The sequence below is a fragment of the Vicugna pacos genome, chromosome 8 (genome assembly GCF_048564905.1).
Source record: "Vicugna pacos chromosome 8, VicPac4, whole genome shotgun sequence".
Classification (NCBI taxonomy): Eukaryota; Metazoa; Chordata; class Mammalia; order Artiodactyla; family Camelidae; genus Vicugna; species Vicugna pacos.
The window spans coordinates 71,686,973-71,710,214 of record NC_132994.1 but is presented as its reverse complement, the minus strand read 5'-3'; the positions used below and the strand labels follow the sequence as shown (position 1 = coordinate 71,710,214).

General features: G+C 45.9%; 1 non-coding gene across 1 annotated transcript; it reads left to right on the top strand.

Annotated features, from left to right (window-relative positions):
• The first annotated feature begins 6,654 nt into the window (after positions 1-6,654).
• On the top strand, positions 6,655-6,729 carry TRNAT-AGU (transfer RNA threonine (anticodon AGU)). The gene has a single exon. It is a non-coding gene; the product is annotated as a tRNA-Thr (tRNA).
• The last annotated feature ends 16,513 nt before the right edge of the window (positions 6,730-23,242 follow it).

Below are 23,242 nucleotides of genomic sequence, written 5' to 3'. Positions count from 1 at the left end.
AGCGAGTCTGTCTCTCTTCTTAGTTGAAATGCTCATTTTTACTCTAGTGTGAATGTCCCAGTACTAGAGAATTACAGAAACATGCTTTTGGTTAATGATGGATTAATCTCTTTATGCAATGCTACCCACTGTTATGGATTAAGAACAGACACACTCCCACAAATCTCAGGGCAACTGAAGATGTAAACCTGAGTCTTGACCTTTGACCTTCTCCTACCTGAATTACTCAAACCTTGATGCCCATTTCTGTCAGTGATTCTACCCTTCTGAGTTCTCAGGTCATTTGCCTGCATTCTCTAAACCTGTTGTTCTACCAAGATTTCCTTACACAAGTTTCTCTGATTTCCCCTTTTGGGCTCCAGTCATCACCGTGTGTGAATGAATGCAGTATCTTTCTGCGAGGTCTCTCTGACTCCAACCTACTTGCTTACTGCTTTCAGATTAATCTTCCCAAACCAGGGAATTCATTATGTCATTATGTCATTATGTCATTTTTCTGATCCCAAATCTTTATTGGCTCCCAATTGCCTCACATTTAAATCTACTCCTTTGTTGGATATTGAGGAATTGCCATAATCTGGTTGAGTCTATTTATCTAATTTTCCCTCTAGTATTCTTAAACCTGAATTTCTGTACTAAGCTGGGAAGATCAAAATGTGGATAGTTAAACAGAATTTAGATGAACTATACTATCAGCCAGCTTAAGAAGCAAAACATCACAAAAAAATACAAACCCTGATTTGCCTCACCTCTTTGTTTTCCCCCAAGTCAGCGTCTTCACGATTTATAAGGGCTTCTTCACCAGAAGAAGTGGTTTCTGTCCAGAACTAGGGCTCTCTGATGGCCTTCTGCATTTCCTTTCTGTGGCTTCCTTTTGTGATCAGACAGTGAGATAGCTATCGATGTGGTTCTTTGTCTTTCTTCTGTTACTTCTAAAGAGTTAATTTCTTTGATGAGTGTACGCTGGGTTTTGGTAAAAGAGCAGATTTAGGCTTCATGCATATTTCTAAGAGTTTGTATGTACAAGTGTTCCCTGAGGACTGTCAGATTGCAAGCTGGTAGGAACTATCCTTCTCAAGACCTCTCAGAAGAGCTATGTATTTGAAGAGAAACATAGAAAACTCTCCCAATTAAGTGTTCTGACTACTTTGGGCCCTAACGTCTTACAATATGTTGTGGTAATGACTGGAGCAGTGAGAATTAGGAAGAGGCTGGAACAAATGTTCAGATTTCCACATATGTTGGAAGTCGTGTTCCCTGCTTTCATTATGTAGATAAGCATAATGACGCATTTTCCCCAGTATCCTATGAGTCAGATTAAACTCTCTTTGTTATTCTCCTGTGGATCTCAGGGACGCCAAGTCTACTCAACGCATGTTTAAGGAATGAGAGTCCTGGGTGCATGAACGCTCCAAGCCAGCTTCCCATTATCTGGTGTGGACGTCGCCTCGTGTCACTGTCCAAGTCGTCCCCTTTCTGCACCGAGTGCCTTCCTCACAGCCCGTCCAACTCCTGCCCCTTCTTGAAGACCGAGCTTGATCAGCTTTGCTGTGAAATCCTCTCAACTCCTTTACGCCCTTTTCTAACCTCTCTTTTCACTTACGATTAGTCCCTCACGGCTGAGCGTTTAGATTGTCGCCGAAGGTGGGCACGGTGGCAGTCAGCAGTGTTTTCACCAGGCGCCCCGGTTCCCTCCCCTTCCGGGCATGTGGTGGGATTTCACTCAGCGTGAGCTGTGGCCACGCGACTCCCTTTCGCCGGAGCATGTGAGTGGACTGAACGTGTGTCATTTCTGGGCAGAGCATGAGGAGACGTCTCCTTCCCTCTGGCAGTCCAGTCAGCAATTGGAGGCGGCTGTGCCATTGGCCTAGGCCAATGAGTGGCGATAGCCAGTGGTGCCCCCTGCTGGCCCGTTAGGCATGGACCACGAACAAGAAAACAAACCTTTGTTTAAACCCCTGAGTTTTGGGGTCTTTTCTGACTGCAGCATCACAGAGAGCTGTCCTGACTGATTCAGGATACTCCCCATCCCCTACAGCGCAGGAACTAAAATGTCTATACTTTGAAATTCAGTGCTGAGAGGAACTAACTTATCTCGTCCCGCTGTAGATTGAATTCTTCCCATTAGGCACTCGCATTTTCTTTGGAGGTCCTGGAATTACTGACGGACAATGAGATTATAAGCCATGGAATGAAAGGATTCTGAATAAACCTTCCTTTCCTCTTAAAAAAGGCCCCGAGGGAGTCATGGTTCCAAGAGACTCCTTCTGCTATTTCTAATAATTAATGTCAGGGATCTTAATTAAAGGAAAGATAGGTGCAAGGAAAGTTTGTGAGATCACTACTTTGTAAATTTCCCCAAAGCTTATCATCAGCCTAGATCACAGGGGAAGGATCCACAAATATTTGTATAGGTGGTTAGAAAACACAGACTGGTCTAATGAGCTGTGATGTTTCTCTGGACTTGGACACATTTTTGGCCCCTGTTGTCATGGCGTCCCTCCAAGACTTAACTCAAGTTGATCAGCTTTCCCTGGATACCAGATGCTTCAGCTCCAGTCCGGGGCCTCCGGGGACAGACGGTGGTGCTTCCTGTGGAGTTGCAGCTGCCCTTTCATTTGGAGAGAGTAGGACTTGCTGGTGAATTGGTAGCTGAATTGCTTAATTTCCTTTTTGGAAAGACTGGGGAAAGTCTCTTCTTTGGGTTACGTTATAGCTCCCTAGGTCTCAATTAATGCCCTTGGCTTTCTGACATGTTTTGTAGCTGAGTCCTGTCCTAGGAGCTCCTGGGTTAAGACTGAGGCTGTTAAACCCATCATTGCTATAAAAATGTTGTGGTCAACGGTGGTGTCACAGGAAGGTGTTGCCATGGTGAGCACTCCAAATGCTGAGAAACTCTTTACTCTGTCATCACTTCTGATAACTTGGTCCCTTCCAGTGCCGTTTGGAGATGCTCATTTCCATTGTCACAGCCATGGACGAGACCTCAGTCTCACCAAGCCTGGACTACCTGTACAAGCTTCCTGGCCAACCTTCTTGCCTCCAGAAGCTCCAGGGGCTCATATAGGCTGCAAGGACACTGACCTAACTTAGGAAGGTGGGACGTCCTAAACCTAGGGACAGGAAAATGGCTGGGTCTCACGATTAACCAGGACCCAGAGACTTAGAATCTGCCGAGAATCTCTCTTCCCCTTTCTTCTCATCATGCAGCATTCTCCCTCTGCTCAGTGCTCCACGTCTTCCGCACCAGGAGAGGGGTGGGTCATAGAAAACATTATTGCCCATGGAGACCGTGTGGATGGAGGTGGATGTGGGGGAAAGGCTGCCAGAAGAAAGGGGCTGCTTGTCTAACAATGGATGCCTGTTGCCCAAAGCAGCAAGAATCTTCCTTCAACGCCTTCCACACCTGCCACAGGTGAGTCACCCGCCCTCATCCCACCTGACTGTTTCTGTCTCTGAATTTTGCAGGTATCATTTGTTTATCATCTTGAAATACCCCTGCTCTCTGGGAAGCTGTCTTTCTTTTCTCCTGCAAAACTACCTTCTGCAACCAGTGCTACTGTATCCAGAAACCCTTCCTGCTCTTGCTTGTTGTAGAGTTGGTTGGGTAAATTACTATGTAGATACAAATATAAGTGTCAGCTGTGGCCTCACTTCTCCTGGAGATCTCTGAACAAAGGATTGGGACCTCCAGTTCTCCCGGTTTGGGAACCCCAAGCCCTACCAAGCTTGTTATGAACCCCCAAGGGGGCTCGGTTGCCTCTCCCACAATCTCTGTTCTACAGAGTTGGTTCTGGCGTGAAAACCCCCGCTTCGTGTTCTGACAAACCAAATCACATCTGTATGTAACCACTTGCGCAAAGTGTCTGTGGGCCCAGCCAACTTTACTAGAGCTGTCAGGGCAGAGACTGAAGGGGGAGGGGCGCCCCTCAGCAACACACACAATTCAAAAGGCAAAGAATTCTCCGGCCATTAACTGGCCTCGGCTGCTCCAGTCTGCGTGGCTTCCTCCTTCTGGCGCTTCTCTATTGCTCTTCCCTCTTGCCCTCATCACTCACCTCTTGCCCGGCCTCTGAAGCAAAACAGATCAATTGCCCCCCTTACAGGTCGTCTTGCTGCTCTTAGCGTGAAACTGAAGTTGAGGCAGAACACTGGATCCAAGCCACGTCAGGGGTGTTGGGCTGCCCAGTGTCCAGCCCGTGGGAGCTGCTTTCTGCTCAGGTGCTAATTCCTGGCCCGCTAGGCTGCGCCCGGGGAGCAGAGCTGGTCTTCTGTGCGGAACACAGAGCACGGGGCGCTGCCGCTTATTCGCAGTGGGCTGGGACTCTGCTTCCTGCCCTGGGAGGGTAGGCTCTTCCTGCAGTGGGTGGGTGGCTCCGGGCAGGGGCTGGGTGTAAGGAAACAGCATGTGGATGGGCATATTAATGTTTTCCTTTCCTTACAACCATGAGGCAATTCCTGAGCAAGGTGCAGAGTTTTCACCATGAATTGGAGCGAAGTATAGATTTTTGAGGGGGGACTATGGGGGTTCTGCTGGGGAGGAGTCCCAGGCTGAGTCACTTGGGCCAGGGAGGGGAGGTCAGGAGAGCTTTTCAGTGGACCTGATACACAGAGTGTGTGGAGGATCTAAGGAACCAGCTCTCTAGAAGGGCTTCCAGAGCAAGCTCAGGAGGATCTAGAAAGAAAAGAAGGGAATTAGAATTGAGGGGACAGAGAGCACTGGTGGAAACTGGCAGCTTGGCCTGGGAGGCTGAGTAAGGCAAGAAGGACTGTATCAGGGGAAAGGCTTGTTCAAGATGCCCTGTGGCAGAGCCCAGGAGACGCTGTCTAAAGCGCCAGTGGAATGATGGCTAAGGCCAGGGTTCTCCCTGAAGGGCGAAGGGTGGGAACCAGACTGGAGCCCAGCCAAGAAAAGACCCTACTCCTCAAAGGACCTCAAGACTGAGAGAAGATGCAGAATTGGAGGTCAGAGGAGGGAAGGAGCAGGCGACTCATGGGACAGGCCAAGATGAAGACCCTCAGATGAGTGCTCCCCAAATGTCTCTGCTGGGAGAGCACCCCGGGGATTGTGTTTTGTGCTCAGCGCAGTGTCTGGCCCATAGCAGGTGCTCAGTACATGCCTGTTGATGAATGCATCAGTGTGCTCTAAGAAGAGGCATCACTCCATGGGGGCATTGCCAGATGCGCTTGGGGCAGCTCCGTGATGCGCTTCTCGCCAGGAAATGTTCAAATCCCATTGGCAAGTTTAAAGCTCTGAGAAATCCACAAGGAAAGAAACCTGTCTAACTTTCCTTAACCCTGTTTTTGCCTTATATATTTGGGCAGAACGTCCCCCACCCCAGCTCCCCTGACACCTGTTAGCGCTCGGAGGAGAAGAGTTTCCTTGGAAGGGACAGAGAGAGAACCGGGGAAGGGCTGGAATCTGTTCTGGGATCTGAGCTGTGGGTTCCGGGAGGATGAGGGGCAGGTGTGCAGGACGTGGTGGGTGGAGCCAGAGGGGATGAGGGTGCAAGGCTGCACCCAGGGATGTCCTGCCTCCCCTGGGGTGGGTCTGTCAGGAGACGTGGTGACAGAGCCTGCAGCTGGGGAAACTGTGGGGGAAGGATGGTCTCACAGGGTCACACGTTCAATTCATTCAAGGGAGAGTAGGGCCGGCACAGCAGCCCTTGTGCTGACAGCTCACAGCCTTTGCCAGACGTGGAGGTCCTCTTTGAGCTTTAGCACGTGGCTCCCCGGACGCCAGAGAACATTTTATGTCAACTTTTAATGTAATTCCTTCCTTTTCCCCTCTCTTCCTCTCTCCTCCCTCCCTCCGTTCCTCCCTTTTCCTTAGAAAAGGGTATCTGTGTTTCCTTTTTCTAGTGCGGAGACCATGAGAAAAAAAATCCTTCCTCCTGGTCCTCTGACCCTGGACGTATCCTCATTCATTCATTCATTTAGTGTCTGCGGTGCCATTGATCGGGGTGGGCGGGGGACTAGAGCCCTCAAGTCTTAGAGGAGTAGCTTCAACCCAGCAATCATTAAATAATAATAAAAAAGAACAAGGCAATCTAATCAAATTCCAAAGTAGAAAGTCTACACCAGTGATTTTTAAAAACTTGATTGTTTAGAATCACTAGGGAATGAAAAAAACACATATTCCTGATTTCCTTGCCTGAATCAGAATTTCTGCTTTTTAATTTACAGAATCATAAGAGCTTCCCGGGAAACATGCGCAGTGCTCGCCCAGCCTGGCGCGGTGAGTTAGCGTCTGCAAAATACTGTGGTGACAGACGTAGCTGTGAAGTCAGGGCTGGGGCGACACGTGACTGGCTGGGTTATCAGGCTTGTCCCATTAGCTAGTGAGGAAGGTGCCAGAGAGGGACGTGGCCCTGGTGACCAGACAGCCAGCCATCGGCTGCACAGAGACCTGTTTCCGTGTCCCGAAAGTTGAGACCCACACACTGTGTTCCTGCTCTGAATGTCTTGAAGGGCTGCAGGCGACCTGCTCCACGTCTGTTTGGGGCCAGGGGCTCCCACGAGGCTTCATTCTCCACACCTGCCCGTTAAAGGTCCGGCGGTTTCCCCTTTTACCCAAACTCGCTGTGTGGGCAATGATACTAAAGACCTTCCTCAAAGCTGTGACACAGCATTGCAAATTATTTAGAAAATGGGGGAGAGGGTGTAGCTCAGTGGTAGAGCACGTGCTTAGTATGCACGAGGTCCTGGGTTCAATCCCCAGCACCTCCATTAAATAGATAAATAAACAAACAAACAAATCAGTAAATTTAATTAGCCCCCCCCCGCCCCTCCCCAAAATTTAGCAGCTTTAAAAAAAACAACTTGGAAAATAACTCAATAATAACAATAGTCCTACTTCAAACCCAATGTTCCCTAAAGCGAGCTTTTTACTCCCAAAGTGTTTTCAACGCATCTGTGATTGCTTTGGGGCGGCGTTTATCATGAGCATCCTCACTACTGGACTTCACTGGGGGCGTCGTTTCTTTTTTATACACTTAATCGTACAGAGATCCTACAGCCATAGCAACTCACTCCAAATAACTCGTTTAGTGTGATTACCTGAGGAGTCTCTGCCCGCTCTTTTAATATTATCACAACCTGCGTTTGAACAGCTCAGCATGACTCCTCAGATAGTCCTTCTCCGATCAGGTAGTAAACGTTTTGGAAGCTGTATTAAAATACTGCACACCCCCCTCTCCCGCCCTGTGAGTCTTTATTTATTGCTTTAGTTCACTCTTGGATTCTCTTCTCAAGCTGCACGGAAGGAGAGGTACGGATAAATTCATCCTTTGCTTTAAAGTGACAGAATTAGAAATGTCTGATTTCTCCCTGTTGGAAAAAGTGAGTAGTTACAGAAAACCTTTGTGACGGTGTTTACACAAGTGGGACCCAAAAGGAGATTCCTCCTGCTCATCCTTCTTCCTCTTCCTCCCTTCCTCCCTTCCTCCCTCCCTCCCTTCTTTCCTCCCTTCCTTCCTTCCTTCCTTCCACATTTACTAAACATGCATACTGTATCAGGCAATGTTCTAGACTCTGAGTCCAACACAAAGGCAAACAAAATACAGTCACTGCTCTCAAGTGTCTCATCATCTTCTGAGTCTTTTCAAGAGGAGGCCCTGAGAAGAATGTAAGACTGTTTTCGTCAGTAGAAAATTATCTGAAGATGTCACAGCAGGCTTCCAGGGATGCCTTCCTGTCTCAAACTAGTTCCTTTCTCTGCAGACTCCTCTGCTCAAAGTAACAGGCCTAGAAAGACACGAGACTCCTGGGTCAGAGACGTAAGGCTTCATTACACACAGCCACAGAGGGCCAGCAGTGTTTGCACTGGTTCTGAGCCTCAGTCCCACGGGGCAGCGCGAAGAGGGCCAGGTGACTCCTGTGCACGCAGCGGTTTGCATTATAGGAGAGGACTTCTGGGGTTAGCGAACCCAAAGCTCTTACGGTGGGCGGCACGCCTGCCCTTTCCTCCGAAAGATCTTATCTCTGTCTTACGAGGCTGTTCGATAGACCTTTCCTCTCACCCTCTTTAAGTCCAAATAAAAATAAAGCAATGGACAAATCTGAAGTGAGGTGTAAGTGGATGTCCCCCTCTGGTTAAGGACCCAGATACCGCCGTCCCTGCTCTGTCCTCTCCTTCTGACCTCCCATTCCATGTTCTGCTCAGCCCAGGAATACAAACCTTAGCCCTGACTAAGACCTGGGCACCAGTTTTAGATTCATTTATCAAGAGCCGGGGTTGGAAAACTGTGGTCTGCACGTCAAGTCTAGCTTGCAGCCTGTTTTTGTACATCTCTGGAGCTAGGAATGACTTCTACATTTTTAAAAGTTAGAGAGAGAGAGAGAGGAGACAACAAGGAGGAACAGAAGACAGAGACAGTCCACAGAGCCTAAAATATTTACTATCTCCACCTTTCGAGGAAACATTTGCCAACTCCGATTCTAGAAAAGGAGCCCCAGGGTGGGGAGAGGCGACTGATACATAAACAGCAGCCACACCACCTCCCCCAGACTGGGTGGCGCTGCGGGTCTGGGACAGCCTGTTGCCTGTTCATTTTTTGAGGAGTCCTGCTCCCCTCCCTGGTAGAAAGCAGACTGTGTGACCCTCCGACCCTCCTCTCGTCCTGTCTTGGAAGATGCAGATTTCTCAGGTTATAAAATTATACTCTCTCTCTGTCTGTCTCTCTCTCTCTCTATACACTGTTTGTGAATTAGATTAAAAAAGTGAAGAAGAGAATGTGAATTATCATTCCAGTTACAATAGGCGATTTAAGCCGGTGGCTCGTCTTCCTCTCCGGTCAAGTGTAGCTACTGCGTCAGTTAGGATTCAGGTGATGCTCTCAGATCTGGGGAATGAATCGCTGAGTGCCAGGAAAATAGTACTGAAGCGTCTGTGCACGCACGAAGCTCGCTGGACAGCTGCTCAAATGGATTTCCTTTGTGCCGTCAACTATCTGAGCTTTGCAGAAACTCTCTCTTCTCAGAGTCCTCTTGGAGTCCCAGAGCCCTTGGGTTCCTGCGGTATCTTATTTGTATAACCTCTGCATGGACATAAGGATTTAAGGTATTTGCTCATATTTCACATACACTGCAACATGCTCTTGGAAAATGTTGAACATTGAAAACTGTGCTTGAGAATATTGATGGGTACCTCAGAATGATTGTGGGGTACTTTCTTCTTCCCGGCTCTTTCTGGAATGAACGCCAGCCTCTAACCTTGGGCTTGGAATGGGGCAGGCTGCTGAGTAAGGCAGACCACAGGAGACTTCACTCAACTAAGTCACATTTTGACTAAATCAAGCTTGCTACTAGAAGTAGAAATGTGAATGATGGTGGTTTGCCACCTTGAAGCAGAATAATGGTTTCACATCAGAATATTCTGTCATTGAGGGGAGGGTATAGCTCAGTGATAGAGCGCATGCTTAGCGTGCATGAGGTCCTGGGTTCAATTCCCAGTGCCTCCACTAATAACAATGAAAACAAAAGAATATTTTACCATCTTAGAAACAGATGTTAATAAAGTGTGACCTTTGCATGACACTCAGAGGACTGAGATTATATGGAATATTTTCGTTTTTAGGGGAGGATAATAAGGCTTATTTACGTACTGGGGATTGAACCCATGACCTCGTGCACGCTAAGCATGTGCTCTGCGACTGAGCTAGACCCACCCGTGAATATTTTCTAATATTTATCTAAACCTCACTAGGTGGCTGCAGGGTACAGGAAGACAGCTGGCACTGTCCCGAGGGCCACATGGGTGGTCACTTGTTTAATTCCCACATCCCACGAGGCAAGTGCTATCACCATCCTCATTTGACAGGAAGGGAAACTGAGGCACAGAGAACAGATGGCCTAGCTCACATCAGCCTGACGATTCGGTTCCAGAACTTGCAGCCTTTCCTGACCGACACCTGCAGTTCTCAGAACTCTAGTTGTGTACTTGGAAGAGTGACGCACATCAGTGGTCACAAATTACAGCCACCCAGGAAATGGCGAGAAAAATAATGCGGCTTGGCTCTCACTCAGACTTCCTTACTGGGGCTGCTGCCACGTTGGGGGTACCTCCTACTGCGTGGTCGGGATGACAGTCACTCCTCTAAGGGGTTGTCTTAAGGTTCAAGTACATGCAGTTGATACTTGGATTTCTATTTCATTGCTCAGGGTAGGGGATGAGATATGGGCAATTTTGAAAAACTCTCACATTCTTCTGCCCTGTACCTATTAGAAACTCGCTGCTCTTTGTAGGGCAACTCTGAATCGAAATAGTTAATTTTGCATTCCATCTAAACATCCTTAAAGACTATGTAACTAGGTAGCTCTTAATCTGAAGGCGTTTTCGTGGTTCACACCAGGGTTTAAATCTGATTCAAACCAAAGACCCTTTTAAAAAGCAAATGTTCTGTTTTACTGAATTCATAAGTATTATCATCACCCACACAAGTTCATGTAAAACAAAATCAATAGAATGTCTTGGATGTTAAATAAAGGAGAAATAAAAAGAAAATAATTTGTAATAAAAGACTGCGGCTTTTATTTTCAGTATAGAACTTCTTAGGCGCAAGCACGTAAGAGGGCATAAGGGGGCCTCCCGCCCCATCTTGAACAAGGCCCCCAGGACACACGACACGGGGGTGTCGTGGTGACTGCCATGCTCTGAACTGTGCTGCTGTGGGTGTTGTAATTTTTTGAAACAACGAACAACTCTCGGTAAAATTTCGAGGACACAACATACAATTTCTCTTTGCCTTACATAATGGTTGCATTCTTGGAAAAGTCAGTGTCTACTAAAACTGCAAAAATATTCTCTAGCTGTACATAAAAGTGAAGTTGGATTCCAAGCTCAGAAAACTATAAACAAGCTTTTCACCTACAAAACTGCCTGCTGGGACATGGAAAAGTTGTACAAAATTGTCTCATGCGTTCCTGGCCTTCATCCACTTAATGCAGTCACACCCAACCTTCACAGTAATTAGAAAGAAAAGGGCCCTAGAAATTTCCAAAACGCCCCCTAGGGCACGGTAGCCCTCCATGGAGAACTGTTGGTTAGACTTGATGGTGACTTAGAAATGGCATTTCTCCAGAGTAAACCACGGGGTCAGAGTGGCACTGGCATTGGCAAGCGAATGTCTAGAGCCCTGTATGTGTGAAGAAGCAAGTGTGCTGTGGAGAGGGTCAGGTTAAGGGAAGCCAGCTTTTGCAAGGATGCACGCGAGGCTGTCCCTTCACCACGACACAGAGAGAGGAGACTTGAAGGGTTGCTCAGCCACCTGGGCGGTCTGTGATGTCGGTGACTCGGTTAGACGGACACACGCTGATATCTGACCTGAGCATGCTAGAATCCAGCAACTTAGAAGTGGATCTGCCAGAAAGTACATGAGATGGATGTTTTTGGAAGCTCCATTGGAAACTGTGATCAGCAAAGGCAGAGTGAGCTGTGCTTTCCAACGTCTCCATCAAGACAGACTTCCCTGGAGCCGGAGTCCACGGGGACATTCTTAGACTCTCACACTGAGCCCAACCTTCCCACTTCCTTTCATCCTCTTACTAAATGAGAGAATCACTGCTTCTGGGGATTCAGTGCTTCTAGGAATTGTGACGGTGACTTGTAGTCCATGAATCATGAGGGGTTACCACGGGGACTTGACCCACAGATGAGCACCGAAGACAGGCACCAAAAAGCACCTTCGTGGTCTTAAGAGAAGCACTTTGCTCCCCCACTTTAAGCACTGTTTGAAAGCTATAAATAGTGTCTCCTTCCCTTCCCAAGTCGTTTTCTTCTAGGCAACCTTCATCTTAGACACATCGTACGTTGGGTATTTTCTTTAGACGCCATTCGCCTCTGGGGAGCGTTGATTCTTGGCTCTCCTGCCTCTTGCTGTTCTGACACGTTCTGGCCAGAGGTTGGTGGGATGGTTGCATCTTGTGAAAGAGGTAACAGGTAGTTACTTGCTGGTTTTCTTGGTAAAGCTACTGACCAGGCAAAGCTTGCCGCCCTGACTCAGGGAAGTTCTCATGTGCACCTTGGGCTGTTTCATTTGGCTCCAAAGGGAGGATTCTTGGGAAGCTCTGAGCTGGGCCACATTTCCGAGCAGCATTTTCGATTGCTGTGAACTCATTATTCCGAGCCCAAATTAGAGAAAATACATTACAATGACCTTTACTGTGTCAGAACTACCGATATTTAAAAATCTTTCATGAATACATATGGTAAATGTCATTGCTGGGGTAAAATCCACCCACCATTAAAGGAAAGACTGGGACTGAAAATCCTGACTTTGGAAAAGAGAATATAAATTTCCAAAGATAGTGGTTTGCCATGTTGGAAACCCACCAGCGTAGGGATTCAGCAGGCTTCTGCTAACATCTTGGCGCCTTCATTTACCAGCCGAAGAACCTAGTAAGTTGCTTAATGTTCCGAGTCTCAGGATTTTATCTGAAAAATATGGCTGAAAATATCTATTTTGCAAAATGATGTTTTGCACAAGGCTCAACGTGACAGACAGACAGAACAGTCAAAGACCAAACTGATAGTCCTGTCACCAGCAAGGGATAACAAGTGTGGAGTTAATTAATCATGCTCTGTTTATGGTTAAGCAAACTAAATGTTTACTTAGCCAGGATATTGTGTCTTCTTTTCTTTCTTTTTTTTTTAGATAATCCTTCTTTTGGGGGGGTTAATTAGTTTTATTTATTTATTATTAGGTTTTTTTAAATAGAGGTACTGGGGATTGAACCCAGAACCTCATGCATGCTAAGTATGCACTGTACTACTGACCTATACTGTCCCTTCAAGGATATTGATAAAGACACTCCCCAAAAGACAAAGTATAAATGTTATAGATATAGTCAGTTACCACAAGGTTTGCACTTCACACTGAGAAGTTAAGTTTGATTGTCACCCATTCAGATTTTAACACATTTGTGTAAAAAAAATCAATGGTTCTCGGTAATTTGGAGGGAAACGTTCCTTTGAGAATCTCATGAGAGCTCACCAAAAAAAGGCACATTATCTTCATTCATCCACAAAAGTTTGCATACAATTTTAGGGGGCTCACAGATCGCAGAATCCCATACAAGGCTCTCTCGGGGGGTCTGCCGTTACTGTATTTGAATTCCCAGAAGACGTGCTTATTAAGAGAGAACTTTTATTTTGGGTGTTCTCGATTTTGACCATCATTGCCAGGATCTGATTTTATTTTAAGCTAACATACACAACAAATTATTCATTAAAAGAGAACAGAGATCATGGAAAAAATAAATCTATTCCAAAATTATGTAGTACTTGCATTTGTTCTCTGCAAATGCCTGGTGAGGAAAGAGGGAAATATTTGAGGGAGGTGTTTATGACATTGGCATTTGTAATGAGCTGCGGTTTGAACATCCATGGAGCCGCGCCTCTTGTCTCATTGCTGGGAATGATTTCTTCCAGCGCTGGCTACTTGCAAAGGAGACAGCGGGATGGAGCAGGGATGGGTTTGAGCTACTGAACCAGGACTGGGGACTTGGATTCCTAGTGGCTTTGTTGTCATTAGATAGTTGCTCTTGGGAGGGTAGAAACGTAGAAGGTGTGCAATCTGCTTGCAGCTCAGAGAGAGATTCTCCATCAATTGGAGGTTCCTTTGAAACTTATTCCCTGGCAGGGCAATGCTTAGCCATCATTAATGCCTTTTGTCAAATTGCTTTAACCAGATCTGGACCTCTCTGGTACTGGCCTTACTGAGAGAGAGAGTTTTGTTTGGGCTGAGCTGGAGGACTTCAAAGTCGCTTAGAAAATCAGGGCACTTAGGGGAAACAAAACCTGCAAGGGATCTTGGATTAAAGTCACTTCACCTCTCAGGCTTTAATTTTCCCAATGTAAAAATAACTGAAGCAAGACATAATTATCTCTATGGTTTACCCCTTTGGTGATTTCATTCAATCAACCAAGATTTATTGAGAACTATTTGCCAGGAATGTTCTAGGCACTTGGAACAGATCATCAAACAAAAAAAGCGAAGTTCGCTGTCCCCTTGAAGGGCACTGTGAGAGGGTTTGGGAGGCGGCCTGGGAGTTGTAATTGTGCTCAGGGCGGTCACACGAGGCAGTGTTACTGGAGCTGTAGGAGCAGGTGGGGGTGGGGGAGGAGCTGGGGGGGTGGGGAGGGCGAGAAGGGTAGTAGGCTATGAGGTCCGAGGCCTAACCCGAGGTAGACAGATTGGCAAATGGAACTTGGGCTGGGTTTCGAGCCCCCAACTACCCGCTAGGCCCTTGGTGTGGAACTCCCTCAAAACATGCAGAGCAGGGGAGGAGCCCCACATCAATTCATCTAAAAAAAAGAAACATGTAAGTCGCCTTCCTCTGACTCATTATGACTTTTGGTTCAGCAGGACTGCAATGACCTTGGTGCCCACCAGGGAAACTTCTGAGGCCCCAGGACCTTGCTCTCTTTCCTTGAAATCCCCTACAGGGGCCCCTGGGTGTCTCACATGTGCTCACCCGTGAGTGCACTCGCCCTTCTGGCTCACCACAGCATCCTTTGGCTTTGCCATTCCCAAGTGCATCAGAATCACTGAGAGCATGGCAGTGACCATGGAGCATTCTGGCCTCGAGGCTCAGGGATCTTAGCCCAGGGTCAGCTGTCTGTCCCAAGGCTGCACCAGGCTCTCTCCTGATGGTCCCTGACCCTCTTCCAGACTCTTAGTTGGGAAGCCTCCAGGGTGAAGGGTACAGAGCACGATCACTAGAGTCAGAAAAGAACCCCAAAACCCTCTGCGCTGAATCAGTTTCATTATTAACCTTTACACTTGATCTTAGCCAAAAGGCCGAGAAGCGATCACTATTAGCTTTCAGCTTTACAACGAATTGCCTGTATAACTTGGGCTACTTCCCCAATTTTTCTGCATGTGTGAAATGGGGATCGTAACAGCATCTGGTCCTCAGGGCACTTTTGTAAGGAGCAAATGACCGCCACTCCCTGGAACATAATATGTGTTCAGTAAATATATTTTTAAAATCTTCCATATTTTCTGGAACAGTACTGATTGAAAATGCTTTCCCATCAGAAGCAGGTGTTAAGTATAAGTTGATACGATGTTTCCATTTTAAAAAGTCGGTGATGTATATGAAGAAATTTTTAAAACTTTTATCCTGTTATACAATATTTCTGCTTCTGGGCTATGCCGTGGAAATTTTTCGGAAGTGTGAACAAGGATATTTATCATAGTATTTCTTAACAAAGCAAAAAACCTGATGGTAATCTAAATGTTCAATAATATGTGTAATGGATAAAACTAATTTGGGTATATGTAAGGATAGAATATTATTCAGCCATTAAAAATAAAGTTGACACAGAATCTTCAACAACATGAGAAAATCTTTGTGACATAGCCTAAATTGGAAAATTCAAGGTGCAAAATTATATATACAGTGTATTCCACAACTTGGTAAACATGATCTTCTGTTATAGATAAAAACTGAAGAGGACTGTGGACTAAAATGTTAGTGGTGGCTATTTACAGGCAGTAAATAGTAAATACAGGCAGTGGGACTCCAGATGTTTTCAGTTTCTTTTTACTTTTCTGTAGTTTCTAAAGTAAACAGGGGTTACTTTTTCAGGCAGGGGTAAAATAACAATGCATTTTATTTTTAATTTTATTTTTAAATAGTGTGGTAAGTACACACATACTTATCAGGCCCTGTGTCTGAAATTTTATTTGGAAAATATGGTTACAGTAAATATAGGTCAACCACTTTCCAAGATTTCTTAATTGGAAACTAAAAAAAAAAAAAAATCCCTTCAAAATAAATTGTTTCCTGGACTAGCTCTGGATGGAAAGGGAAAGTAAAATTTGAAAGGAGATGGAATGATGCCTTCAGCATCCCCATGTACAAGTAACTCTTCCCTCTTGGCCTTCGGGACAGTGTTAGGGCGCGGTTTCTTCAGTTCCTTTTTGAGAAATGGCTCAGAGGCCTAGAGGACCATCTGGGCCAAGGGACAGATTTAGCATCAGAGAAAACAGCTACCCTCAACTTTATCGCTGTTGTCAGTGTGACAAGAGGAAATGCAGAAGGAAATTACTTTATCTGGGAGTGGTGGCTCTTCGTCGGGGTGGGGGGGTAACTAAAGCAGGCAACCATATATCAAATTGTGTCCTTTATTTTTAGAGAGCTTCCAGTAGAAGAGCTTGCAGTAAGAAATGGCGTCACCCAGCGGTGCGGTCCAGAGCTCCTCAGACCTTAACACACGCAGGAATCACCTGGGGGCCTTGTTGCAACGCAGATTTTCCTTCAGTGGGTGTGGGTGGGGCCCATTTCTGTCCAGCTCCCAGGTGGTGGGAGTGCTGCTGCGTGAGGACCACACCTTGTCCTACAGTGAAGGCAGAGGACACCAAAAAGGGTTTGCATTTTTCTAGGAAGAGAGGAGGTGCCGCTGGGATTTTGGTTTATCACTTTTTGAAGGTCTTCACAGAGTGCAGTCTGCCATGGTGGTAGCCTGTGGGCTCTTAATGCACCCTGGACCTCAGAATCACCCAGTCTATTTCTAAAACACACAGCAAGACACCTGGGCTCCACCTTACAGAGATTTTGATTCCTTGGTCCCGGGCACCCCTTTTTCAAAAGCTCTCCAGGTGGCTTTGACAGACAGTGAGAGCTGAGACCCCTCATCTGGCTCCTTCCTGACCTGCACTGGCCAGTCAGCTGGGCTCAGGGATGTTTTGCTCCTCTTGGCAGCCCCAGTGCCCCTCCTCTTTGCTCAAGAGACCTGCCACCTCACTTGAAGCATATTCTCAGCCTTATGCTCTTGATTCCAGGAGAATCTTCAGCACGAGACAGAAGGTCCTGACCCAGCTCTCCCGCCCCCGGATTAGTGGGCATTTGCTGACAGACCCAAGGAGCAGCCCTTTGGAAAATGTAGATTAATTTGGAATCTGGCATTTTCATGACACGCAGTCAACACCCAGGAAGCTAGTGGAGGATTTGGACAACATTTCTGGCTCTGGACCTTGTCAGAAACTCCCGAAGATTCCAAAATTGGATTTTCTTTTAGAGATAGTAGTTGATAAATGCTGAAAATTCAACTCCCTGCCCTGTTTATTAGTAAAATGAAACTATCTGGGAAAGAATAGATAATGACTGCACAGAAGAAAGCGGTTTAGATTCCGAAAGGAGGCCTTCTCTGAGCGCCAGTGAAATAGCTTAAAAAAACCCAGTGATACCCACAACTGTCAACTAACTTGGGTGGCGTGCAAGGTCCGAGAGGAGGAACGCTCAGTTTCCTCATTTACAAAAAAACGTTTTGAGTCGTGTTAAGATGAGAACTGCAGAACTGTAGGCGGTGTTTGTTTTTGGGTCAGGGCCAAATCAGAGTGAGAATGCTGACATGGGTTCTTATTTATCTGTGTGTCTAGTTACCTACTTATTTATACTGTGGTGAAAACACACTGTAAAATTTACCATCTTAACCATTCTAAGTGTACAGTTCAGTCCCGTGTATTCACATTGTTGTACAGTAGACTGCTAGAACATTCTCCTCTTGCAAGACCGAAACTCCACACTCATTACACACGAATTCCCTCTCCTCCATTTCCCAGCAGCCACCACTCTACTTCCTGTTTCTATGAGTTTGACTACTTTACATACTTCATATGAGTGGAATTATACAGTATGTTTGTGTGTGTGTGTTGGGGGTGACTTCTTTTTTTGGGGGGGTGGTAATTAGGTTTATTTACTTACTTTTTTTAGTGGAGGTACTGGGGATTGAATCCAGGACCTCGTGCATGCTCAGCATGCACTCTACCACTTGAGCTATACCCGCCCCAGAAATGAGTTTATTTTTCAATTAACACTTTGCAAAATAGTCTCTAGACCAGCCCAAATCAGGGAACACAGAACTGAAAAGCTCTTGTGATAGTGCCTTAAGCCAGTCAAGGAAGAGACCAGACATGAATGTGCTGAAACGCTTCTTCCGAAAGAAAAAATGAATGACAAACAGAAACCAGACCCTGGGATTATGTGAATAATCAGACTAAATGGGTCCTAACACAGAGGGATTCCTGTTCGCCTGACACCTCAGCCACCTGAAGGTCCCTTCCGGGCTCTGTGGAAGGGCATGGCCGTTCTGCAGTGAAACTGTATCACTCTGACTTGTGAAGTCACAACAGAGCTCGTGCACAACTTCATAAGTGCCCTGGGGAAAGAATGGCATGGTTTTCCCTCCTTGCTTTGAACATGAAGGTGCCGTTTTTAAGGTCCGTGGACTGTGAGCTCCATGGAGGTGGAGTCTGGTTCTGCCATGTGGCCAGCGGACAGGCCACGGGATGGCAGTGCTGGGGGGAACAGGCTTGGGATAAGAGCACATGGCTATTTAGATGAGGACCTTCTAAACAGCAGATCTTGAGGGGCAAATGGCCTCCCTGTTTCTTGTCCTGTTTGGCAAAGTTCAGATTCCAGAAGGTGAGATCTTGGTCTGAACACAAGAAAAATGTTTCCTGGCTAGGTCTGCCAACCCCGACTTGACCAGCGTGATGCCTGGTGTCAGGGAGGTTGGTCTTTCAGAGGCTAGTGTCTGAGGCCACTGAGATTTGACTGATGAAGACGTTGCACAAAGGAAGGGCATGTGAAAGTGTTCCAGGGCACTAGAAACCAGACGTTGGAAGTTGGGAAGGACAAGTGGATGTACGTTGTGGGGAGATGGACAAAGAGCAGAAGGTGGAGGGAGAGGAGAGCGAAGGTCTCTCACTTCTCATTCAAACTGTGGTTATTTTCCCAGAGGTCATGAGGGCACCTGAACTGAGTTCAGCTATGTCGGGGTCATAGACACTCTACACTGCTTTGCCCTCTGGTTTTAACACTGGGACTGAAAGAAGTCGAAGGGAATGGACAGCTTGGGGAAGTCGCTGGATTAAACCTACAACCATAGCAACACGGGGCTAGCTTGGATCCCAATTCTAACATTTTACCTGTAAAAAGACATCTTTGAGACAATTGGCGAATCTGAATATCAAGTGGATGCTACCTGGTAATAAGGGATGCCCGCTGATTTTGTTAGGTGTGACTCTTATGGTGGTCACATGAAAAATCATGCTGTCAGTTAGAGATGCCTTCTGAAGTGTTTACCTCAAAATGGCATGATATCTGAGCTCTGCTTTAAAATAGTCCAGAAAAATGTGTGTGTGTGTGTGTGTGTGTGAAAGAGAAAGGTGGAAACAAAACAAAGAAAGAGCATCGAAATACTGGGATAATTGTTAAAACTGGGTAATGGATAAATGAGGGCTCACTGTCATACTTTCTCTACTCTCATCTGTGTTTGAAACTTTCCACAATAAAAATGTTTTTCCCTCTCCTTCCAAAAAGTCTGTATTGATTTAATTACACAACGGCATCAACACATTAACTCCATGACCCTCAAGACGGCACATCACATTCGGGAACTCTGAGCAACGCATTCCGTTGACCTGACTCAACGGAACGTATGGCACACTGTACACAGATCTGTGACGCACAGTTCTGAGAGGAACTTCTACGGACACAGGTCTGTGCAGTCAGCCTGGGAAGGTGGAGGCCTCTTCCCTCTGCTCAAGATCTGTTTATTCTTTTGCAGTAATTGTAAAGAAGAATGTATGATTCAGTTTACCTTCTACAAGCGTAAGCATTCACCATTGGTGGCCCAGGGTGCTTATGTCTCTTGGGTCAGTGAAACACAGTTCACAGACTGGCTCAGCGGGAGAAAACGAAGGTTGTAGGGCAGTCCATCTGGTGCCTGGGCAGGACTTCTGGGAAGAGAATACCTCTTCTTGTTCCAAAAGGCCCCGCAGGGGGCAGTGTTCTTGTGGGTGCAACCCAGCCCTTTTTAGCTTCCTTCCTTATCTCCATCTCCTTCTGAGCCAGGATAAAAATGCACTAGGTTCATTCTGGACCCTTAGAATGTATTCATTAAGGCTACTTCAAGTCTTCCATCTGTCTTTTTTGCTTCCTTGCTCTGAAAACTGGTCCCTTCTGCTCCCTTAGGAGTTTTATCTGAATTACTGGCATTTCTCTGGTTTCATGACCCAGACTGGCCAGGGCCAGCTGATACAGAGATTAACAGCTCATGTCCTGGCATCTAGTCATTTATTTCTATAACCAAGGTATCCAGGAGGACTTTGGAAACATGCAGGCTTCTAGACAAGCATACAGTTCAAAACCCGCTACAAATCTCCAGTTCGTGGTAAGTCACGGGTCCATTTTCACCCTTGTTTGCAGGCCAAGGAGTTACTGCTGGATAAATCATAGCACTTCCAAGTGAGTAGGAACCTAAGAGAAAATTTATTGTGGTACACTAGTGAGCACCCAAACCCATCCAGGCATCAAACAGATCACACAATTAAGTCTTCAACAATTTCATGATTTGAACATCATGCAGGGCAGAAAAGATGATGCTTAATGAGGCATGTCCAGAGGGTGCAAACGGATGCTAACATACAGCAAGGTGGCAGGTGTAGGGATCCAGCTGCCTGAGTTTAGCACAGAGCACAGGATAAAGAGAAGAGCTCCATATTTTTTCCATTATTTTTGTATTCTAACATTTTTCAACATCTATCACTGTCAGCACAGAATCATTCAGTTCTTTCTTATAACATTTACTACATTATTTCACGGTATTGACATAACCTCCAAAGTTCCCCTGTTTGCGTACATAGAAAGGAATGGCTCTGTCACTTCTGGTTGAGCAAATTAGAAACTTTTACAGAATTCTTGGCAATAGTAATGCAATGTGCTCAAAAGCAGATTTTTTAAGCATATGTTTTATAAACATTATTAAATGACTTATCTGAGAAGTCAATCCAGTAAAATAAACCACATTTTTTCTTAAGTATATCTTTGAATACCAAAAGGGCAAGATTGTATACAAGAACTAAATATTAAATAACCATTTTTTTTTTGCTATTGGTTTAGAGACCATACAGCTGTTTTGAACCAGACATTTGTCTGAAGACCTAAGTCAAAACTGGCTGTTTAAATTAAAACTTTTCTTCATATTTATTTTTATATTAATTTTTCTTCCTATTCTCTGGCCTTGTTTCTCATGCACTCTTTGTTAATAGATTATGTAACTAATCCAGATATAACTGAAGCCAGCTAAGTATTTCCCCTAAAAATTCATGTGTGAACAAAGAAGCAAAGTTTCTAACTGGAGATGGAAATATCAGTAGATTAATTAATTGATATACATACACATCTGTCTGGATATAAGTTTAACCTTTGAGTCAAGTTTAAAGGATGTGAAATTTATCCCTAACATTGTTTTCTTATCACCAGATGATGATGAATGTTAAAGACATCAAATAAATCCCTGCCTGAGGGTTAGTTAGCCAACAAGGTCAGCCTGAATAAGGCAACGCCTTTCATCAGCTCAAGTGCACATTCTGTAGGACAGTGGCTCCTGATCATTTCTTTCACCACATCCTTCAAATCACATTACCTTGGCGGCCAGGTGGTCACTCTCTTGTCTGCACCTACAGGCTTCTATGCCTCTCCTTGAGCACAATAACGCTGGGCTTCTTTGTGCCTGAGGAAAACAAGGAAGGGGCACGGAGGCGCAAGTACAGGCCATAAACCTAAAGAGCGTGGATTTGAATCTTGTCTCCACGTCGGGCAGGATATCTGAACTCTCAGAGTCTCAGCTAACCCATCTGTAAAATGGAGAGAATGACATCTCCCTCCCAGCATGCAGTGAGGATTAGCGGGGAGATGGTCCGTAGGGTGCTGTGTATCACAGGCACACGACGTGGTCGCTGTAAGGATCGCTATGATCATTCCACAAGTGTAACTTGCTCAGGTGTTTTGTGCTGTTGATGAAAAGAAGAATCACTGTATTCCAGAAGCTTCTAATCAATTGGAGAAGACAAACAGGTCCATGCAGTGTGGTAAGTGATCTAGTGAAGGACACCCCCCCCCAGGAACGTGAGAATTGGGACTCCTGTGGTCAGAAGATAATAACCAAAGACAAGATGCCAAAGACTATGATTGGTGCCAGCATCTCAGGGCGGGGATAAGACCTGAGCTAGGATTGCCCAGCCAGCACCATCACAGTGAACACAAGGGTAGGGCAGGGGGGCTCCAAATGGAGCAGAGCATTTAAGACTGCAAGGCGAGAGCGTCAAAGGCCTCCTGGAGAAGAGATTTGGGGGTTGGATTCCTTACAGGAGTGAGCCTTTCCAGGGTAGTTGTCCCCAAAGGCTTCATGAGCGAGACAGGGACTTAGAGCTGAGTTTTGAAGTGTGAATTTCATTTCAAAAGTTGGGAAAGGGAAATCGTGCCTTTTACAGGTGAGATTGGCGGAATGGGCAAGTTTGCAAGAATAGGATAAGAACAAACAAGGCGGATCAGAAAGGTAAGTTGGCACAGGAATTTTCAGAGCACCGACTCTCTGGCTAGGGTGTTTGGCTTTTATTCCACAGGTAGAGGATAGGAGCCGGGGACACTGGGTGTGGGGTCCCAGGTACAGCACCCTGTGGCAGAGCAGTAACGACACGTGTGCTGTTAATGCCAGAGACAGAACTGTAACAGAAGGCATGAAAAGGAAGGGACAGAGCGGGAGATATTTTGAAAAGCAATCAAAAGACCTGGGTGTCCCTCTCGTTATGGAGGTTCAGGGGGGTAGAAGTGAAAGGATCTCTAAGATCCTTCAGTGGGTAATTATTCAACAGAAAGCAGTGAATGGCGGGGGTGGGGAACAGGGAGCTGGATTTAGTGATGCAATAATGATGAACTTAGTTCTGGTGTTAATTTCAAAGTAATGCCAGGTCATCCAATGGGTTACAGCCTGGGGGTAATTCAAGACGCAGGAATGGAGATTAGGAAAGAGGGCCAGGCTTGATATTCAGAGTCTTGCAGGAGAGAAGGTATAATCTAGGGCCATCTCACCTATACACGCATCTGTGCATGCGTGTATGTATATATGTAATCATTTACTCATTCATTCATTTATTTGCTCTTCATTCACTCATTAATTCATTTGCGTTTCATTTATCCATCCATTAACTCATTCATTTATTCATTCATTCATCATTTCCTACGGGAATCCCTGCTCATGCCATAATGCCAGGTGCCATAATGCTATTGAGAAAAAGGACAAGGCACACTCCTGCCCCCAAGAAGCTCACTGCTGAAAGTCCCAATCTTTGCCTATAAGCATCTTGACGATCACCAGCTTCTCCCCTAATTGCTGCCTCAGTTTCTTTTTCTGCACATATCAGCTGCCGATGCAAGATGTGGCATCAAC